The following is a 7,976-nucleotide window of genomic DNA, read 5'->3' on the forward strand; positions in this document are numbered from 1 at the left end:
TATAGTGTTTTCAGTTTATTTTCAAAAAAAAAAGAAACGTACAAAAACCGCCTTTGTCTAATTCTATCAGCGTTATCACAGGATTAGACATTCCAAAGATTTTTGAAGAGTTGAAAAACTAGATAGTCGGCTTGACCAGGTATGACTGCATATACAAGTTTCACATCATTTCATTTTACCTGAAAAAAAGAAAAGAAAGAGATGTCAAGAATAAAACCAATACATTTCAAAATAAGACTTAATAAAAAACGGAGCAACTTTTCTTGCTCTTCAGCACTTAAATTTCTACCCAGACATAGAAGAATATGGTTATAAGTATGAAAAAAGATTGGATCCTTAGCAGTAGGGAGATTTTGTCAAATTTAAAGTGAAAATGACAGTGACAACTGAAAAATGAGCCATATAGTAACAAAAATGGTGAAGGTATACTAAAGAAAACTGACCCGTTTCTGGGGATGCTTGAATTATGAAGGCTTATCTAAGTTTTGACAAGATTTTGGAAGAAACTAAATTCAGATGGGGGGACTAGGGTCAAGAGGGGCAAACTGAAGTCTGAGAGGGGCAGTTACCCCCTGCCCCATAGAAAAATGACACCCCTGGTCCGTAACCCTTATGAAAACTTCTCTTATGCTTCTTAAGTTGCTTTGGGAAATTTTTACTCCCTCCGAATTAGTTGTAGCTTTAGTATTTTTTTTTATTATCGTTCTAAATGATGGATCGTTAAAAAAAGAGCAATTTTTCTTGGACTGAATTATCTATCTCCTACCAGACACAAAAGAATACGAGCGGAAAAACAAAATAAGTTCGAGTTCCTAACCCTTTAAACATTTCAACTATGCTTCCTAATCTGTCTAGAAAAATTTCGCACTTCCTGGCTGAACTAAGTATCTATTTCTTAAGTATAAATACACTCAAATACAAGGAACTGTCATTTTACACAGATACACTAGCTAGAGAGCCTGCTAAAAATTGCAAGCTTTTTGTTCCTTCCATCGTTCAATCCAACAGCCCTAACTTTGCTTGATTGAGTTTTGGGTCTTTTTTAATGTGCAGGAATTTCACACTTTTAGTTTTTGACCGCTAAGATGTTCAGTCCATAGACACGGAAACATAAAAAATACACGCAATTAATTATATCTTGATAGAAATAGACTACATATTTTATGGCCTATATATCATAGATCACAAAGACTCTGAAATAGATTATATATTATTGAAAACTTTGCTGGTTCTTTGAGGTACGGGTGTTCAAACCAAGATGAATACTCAAACTCTACAGAAATTGTTTCGGAAAGGAGCAGTTTCTTAAATAAGTTTCAGATAAAATTTAACAAGAATTATAAATAGGATATTTAACATAATAGGATGATAAATAGCCGAAAACTATTTTTAAGTTCGAGCTAAATAATTTATTAGCTTTTCTCAACAAACCGCATTTTGCTTCATTAGAAGAAAACCAGTGTAACAAGTCTTATCTCTAATGAAAAGTTTCTGGACATAGGATAGTTCAAGTGTTTACTTTAAGTGGAAATCAATGAAGGGACTGGATATCCACTTTGTACCTCTAATTCAAGATGTGTTTTCATAACTGAGATTGTTTCACCTCAAAAATGCGTGTTGCATTGAATCGAGATCTACCAGAAATACAAATTTCCCTGATTCATAAAATACATTCACTTTATAGCATGGAATCCGTCAAAACAGCAAAAATATGTCAAACTTGGAGTAAAAGACTATCAAACAGTTCGTGGTAACGAACTGTAGTAAGGAGCGACCCGGCTCAATAGTAACCGAAACTCTAAAAAATGGAATTTTGATACCAATAGTTACATCAAAAGAATCACATTTTAATGCTGATTTTAAATATATAAGTTTCATCAAGATTAGTCTTACCCATCAAAAGTTACGAGCCTGATAAAATTTGTTTCATTTTAGAAAATAGGGGAAACATCCCATAAAAGTCATACAATCTTAACGAAAATCACACCATTAGATTCAACGTACCAGAGAACCTTATTGTAGAAGTTTCAAGATCCTATCATCAGTCTAGGGACTGGAAAGTATTCCACAAAAAAAGCATTTTCATGAAAAGAGTTAAAAGAAATGGGAGTCGCTGAAGGGACTGAACATCCAGTTTATGCATCCAATTCAAGAAGATTTTATAACTTAAAGAAACGCAGAAACAAAACCCATATCCAGGAATAGCCATTGGAATTTAGTACAACCACTTGTACTAACCACTTTTTCAGCTGGAAGTAAGGAGCAGCATTAAAACCTAAAACAAACAAAAATTACTACGTATATGAAGGGTTCGTCTCTTCCACAATACCTCGCTCTTTACGCTGAAGTATTTTTAATAATTTTACGACCTTTGCGATTCAGGGGTCATTCTTAAAGAATCGGGACAAAATTCAAGTTTTAGTGTAAAGACCGAGGTTTTGACGAGGGGAGGAACCCCCTCATATACGTAATAAAATATAAAAATACAGAAGTTCGTTACATAAGTTAATTCGTAAGTTACGCATATTTATTACTGATAAAAACGTTCGTAAAAAAATAAAAAGTTCTATTTGCCTTTTGAAGTAACTCAAAAATTGGAGGGCAACTAGGCCTCCTCCCCCACGCCCCCTTTTTTTTTTTTTTATCAAAAAATTGTCCGATCAAAACTATGAAAAAGCCATTTAGCCAAAAAAAAAAAAAAAAAAATATACAAATTACGTTTTAATTATTCATGTGCATTGAACCGAAATCAAAACATGGATTAATTAAAAAAAACGTTCAGAAATTAAATAAAAAAAAACAATTTTTTTAACCGCAAGTAATGAGCGACATTAAAACTTAAAACGAACAGAAATTATTCCGTATATGAAAGTGATTGTCCCCTCCTCAATGCGTCGCTCTTTACGCTAATTTTTCTTTAATTGTTTTAAAAAGCAGAGTTGTGAGAACGAGTTATGTCTTATAGAAAAAAAGAGCAAAAACATAAAAAAAAGAAAACTGCAGGAAAAAATCTTCCAGAAAAAGAATTCTGAAATACATTCAGATTTTCGTCATTTAGACGGTACCTGTCCATGTTTTGATTTTTTTTTTCCGCAGCATAAAATAAAACCTTACCGAGAGTTTTGGCTAAACCTATGAGAGCTGAAGAAGCTGAGACTCTTTCAAAATTTATTTATGGTTTCAGTTTACAATTCATTTTATCGATGAGATTTTTTGAGTAGATTTTCATTTTTTTGAATTGTTTAATATTGTACTTCGGTGATGACGGATGTTGCATATACAGCCAAAATATCCGCTTAGGCTCACTAGGGAGATATCTGAACCAAGTAAAGTAACAGATGCATTGGGGGGGGGGGCACTGAATTCGATGCACTTTGATTCTTTGCAGTTTTTGCTTCTACTTACATTTATCAAAATTGGTATTGTAAGAAAAAATTATCCATAGAGCAAAAAAAAGCTCTTCAATATCTATTCGACCAACCTATTAAGTAAAAAAGAACAAAAACAATTAAAACTCTACGATCCAGGCCCTCTACTTTTAAATAAGATCTATCACATTCAGTATCTCAGTTTGAACGGGCACCAAACAAATGAGCGCATAAGTAACCATTGTTTAGAACGCTTTCTCATTATAGCACAAAGCTCTCTCGGCCAAACACACAGGACAACATTCCTTTTCAACCAACTCCTTTAATACCTAACTTTCATAAACTATCTTGGGGGAGGGTGCCCTTCCTCTTTTCTGAAGGTATGTTAAATTCATCGTACCACAAAGAAACTGTAAACGTCTGTGGTGACATTAGGGGGCTTTGAAAACCTCAGGCAGTCCAGAAGCAGACTACAAGCCTAGTTTCGAATGGCTACGTATTCACCAAACATTGCATAATTGCCTGGTTGACTGGGAATAAGACTCGTGGTCCAAGAAAATGATGTGACATTGATCTAGATTATTTGTGTACATTTGAAATTGGAGGATATGAAAATACCAAAAACAAGTTTGAATAAGGGTACACTTGCCCGCCCACAAGGGCATAGAGACTGGACTTCAACATAAATGTAAGTTAGTAGAATTAAATATTTTATATTTGTCGAAATATTAGTATGATTTTAATTATTAATTTTAAGTTATTAATAATTTTAAATTATTAATTAATTAATAATTTTAAATGAAATTTAATATTATTAATTAAATATTAGTCGACTAAAAGCTAATTATCGTAACTAGCTGAAAGACGTCGAGTTTCCCTTCCACCGCAGGGAAAATTGTTGATTCTTAGCCACAGATAAATAAGCTTTACAGAAACTAAAGAAATTCTTGTTGTTTTTAAAGTTGCAGCGAACAATACAAAATAAATCCCTGCCTACCAAGGAACTGGCTCTTACCATTTACCCAACACAGTTTCTTTAATAGCCTCTGTGAACTGTGCAGGGACCCAATAGATCCAATAGCGAGAAGCTTCGGTGGGTCCAAGCTGAATACCCTGGAATAAAAAGAAAGGAATAAATAGAAAAGCAGACGAGATAAAAGTACATACACAATACGTGATATACGTAAATGATTCATATAGGTATGCACTTGCTGAGACATCAAGACATTTAAAAAGTGAAAAGAAAGGAAGAGGGGAAAAGGAAAGAGAGAGAGAGAGAGAGAGAGAGAGAGAGAGAGAGGAGAGAGAGAGAGAGAGAGAGAGAGAGAGAGAGAGAGAGAGAGAGAGAGAGAGAGAGAGAGAGAGAGGAGAGAGAGAGAGAGAGAGAGAGAGAGAGAGAGAGAGAGAGAGAGAGAGAGAGAGAGAGAGAGGAGAGAGAGAGAGAGAGAGAGAGAGAGAGAGAGAGAGAGAGAGAGAGAGAGAAAGAATAAGTGAGTGCGAGAGAGAGAGCGACAGAGAAAAAGAGAGAGAAAAAAGAGACAACATCAAAGCTCTACTCTTTCAACCACTGGTCATTTGACCGGTACACACTTAAACGGAAATGAAAAAAGACTTCTAGATACTTTGTTATGTCACAAAATAGAACGCAAAAAAATAAAGTCATATTTTCAACTGATTTGTGGTATCAACATCAATTTTGGCCCTAATGGGGCCGAAATTCGGAAAATGGTAATTTTTTTGATAGTTAGTCGGTTTGTCATGGTCTATAGCCCTTGACTCAATATTCACTATTGCCTGAAAAGAAAGAAAAGCCGTACTTTATTGTTCGTTTAAAAAGGGGAGGCAAGTCAGGATAAAATAGTTTGGGATAGAATATCACAAGGATTTGTGAGGACCCTAATTGGGCCAAAGGACTCTTTTATGGTTCATATCACAAACCTAGAAGCTTGAGAGACTCTAGGTTTAACCCTTTTCCCTGTTCTCCTTTGCACACACTAAAATATCCGGAATCCAGGTTTCACCTGTCATCTTCTATGCCAAATTACTTACAATGCCTGAAAGTTCCTTTTGGTAGATATATATCAGTGCACTGCAGGTAATCCAAAGAGCCCCTCTGGTTACGTCACACCTCTACCTATTCAAGTAGATCACTTTTGATACTTTTGCTATACCATCGCCTTCTTGCACTGATCATACTACTCGAATCCAGAATAAAGACAAGGTTATTATACAGTGCTGGAAATTTAGGCCTATAGCAACCTGAAGCCTAATTTCTAGATTATCCCCCATATCAACCCCAAAATAAAATTTTATGAGCTGCTTTTTGTGGATGAGTTAAAAGAGAAGTATAGAGTTCCACCACAACAGTTTGGTTGTCGGCATGAAATAGAGTGCACCATTCTAATTGGTGCAGCACTTAGTGCTGCAGTAAGTATTACACTTATTGTACCCATGCATTTAGTGCTGAGGTTTATGTATTGATAGAGGTCAACAAAAGTCTCAAATCTCATACTAGTGGCACATAAGATTACGTGCGCATTTGAATCAATAGCACACGGGGCCGAGCTACTTCATACGGGAAAAAGAGGGTGCTCATTCGTTTGTTATTTGTACCCCCGAGAAACTTGTGTTCACTCCTTAAAAAGATATTAGAATAATTAAGCGCTTCCATTACAATCCACCAATTCATCTATCTATTTATCCAACTATCATCTATCTAATTAATCTGATTCTTTTGATATATCTTTTAGCATCGAAGCTCCATTTTTTAGAGTTTTGTTTATTATTGAGCCGGGTCGCTCCTTACTACAGTTCGTTACCACGAACTGTATGAAAAGAGGTGCTCATTCGTTTGTTATTTTTACCGACGAGAGACTTGCGTTCACTCCTTAAAAAGACATTAGAATGATTAAGCGCTTCCGTTACAATCCACCAATTCATCATCTTAAGGCCGTGATTAAGTGAATTTGAAAACATCGAGGTTCAAAACTGAAGTTAGGGTAGCCTTCTGTCTCTCAATTCTCTAGAGACTGTCGATTGTCAAAAACTCTTCAAATAGCACTTATTCATTGGCGGAAATAGCAGGTTAATTATACCAGCTTGTCAATATGGTCTTTAGGGGTGGTATCGGCGATCTGTAACAATTCTTTCTGGCAAAAAATTGTAAAAATTTCATTTAGCTGAAAATATTCTATTGGACTGTTCCAAAACAGGAAAATACATCGAAAAATGGTTGCAATCATCCTACAGGTTATTGTCTCCTGCTCATGATAGTACCGATTTTGGTCTAAAACAATATCCTTCACAGAGTGCACTTGTGAAAAAGAGCTAGACATTTTCTAAGATTTATAAGCAATTAGAGGAAATAGAGCAAAATCCTAGCAAACATTTTGTAGCATCTTCAAGAAGCAATGGCTTGATATTAAAAGCGGTATCTTCCGCCAATGAATACTTGAGTACTTTTTAAATATAAATTTTCAATTTTACATGGGATTTTCGAGTTCCATCAGTTCACTTAATCACGGCCTTAACACGTGTTCCACGAGACACTTGACGATTTTGACACGTGAAATTGATTCAAATTAAAAGCATAAAAACCGGTTAATGGAAACTGGCTTTGCCGTGTAAATTCTACCCCATATCAACAAAAAAATAAAGATCAATAAGCTGCTTTTTGCGGATCAAATTTGGCGTACAAGATTTTTAAAATTGAAAGAACGTTGCAAATTGGTTGAAAACAGTTAAAAATGACGTTCTTTTTATTTTCTAAGACAGTTTAGAACTTTACCCAGGAAAAATGTAAGCAATATCACAATTCTGGGTCGTTAAATGGATATATCTGGGACTAATATACCAAACAATATAAGTATCACGCCCTTTTAATGCAGCTTATAGCTGCAGGTTTGTCGCAAAAATCCCTTGTTTTACAGGGAACATATACCTCAAAATCTTACCACTGAGCATTAAGTTAAGCGTGGAAAGTGTGTGAGGACGCCTCAACGGTTGCCCTTCCCCCTAAAATGTGTGTGTTAATTTTCACATTCAACATTTTCCATTTCATGTTTAAAATTTTTATTTTTAAATATAAATTAAAATTAAATTACATTTATAAATAAAATTTAATATAAATTTAAATAATTAAAGTAAATAATCAAATAATTAAATAATAAATTAAAATAAAATAAAATTAATTAAATAAATAATTAAATAAATTATAATTATAATTAAAATAAAATTAAATACATTAAATTAAAATTTTAATTTAATTAAAATTTTATGTAAAATTTTAATTTCAACATTTTCCATATTTATTAACAGCTTTCACGCAGTTTGTCTCTTTTTTGTCATTTTGACGTCTCCAACCTCCAGATAGATTGGACACGGCCTTCCTGAAGACCTAAGTATAAAGTTAATTCTTTTTAACATCATTTTAACCTCTTTTTTATAGTAAAATCTATTGTTTTGCTCGGAAAAAAAATATAGTAACTAGCTAGAAAAATTAATGTTCCATAAGGCTATAATATGGGATTATATATCCCATGCCCCTGGACTATCCAGATATGAACCCCTCTTGTCTCACCCCCAATAAAAGTACTGGAGATTCACCCC

General features: G+C 34.2%; 1 long non-coding RNA gene across 1 annotated transcript; it reads right to left on the reverse strand.

Moving 5' to 3' along the window:
* Positions 1-4,482, reverse strand: LOC136039137 (uncharacterized). The gene is made up of 2 exons (XR_010620376.1): positions 4,384-4,482; positions 1-179 (listed from the first exon to the last, which is right to left on the reverse strand). It is a non-coding gene; the product is annotated as an uncharacterized LOC136039137 (long non-coding RNA).
* Positions 4,483-7,976: the final 3,494 nt, after the last annotated feature.

The sequence above is a fragment of the Artemia franciscana genome, chromosome 19, assembly GCF_032884065.1.
Source record: "Artemia franciscana chromosome 19, ASM3288406v1, whole genome shotgun sequence".
In the NCBI taxonomy this organism is placed as follows: Eukaryota; Metazoa; Arthropoda; class Branchiopoda; order Anostraca; family Artemiidae; genus Artemia; species Artemia franciscana.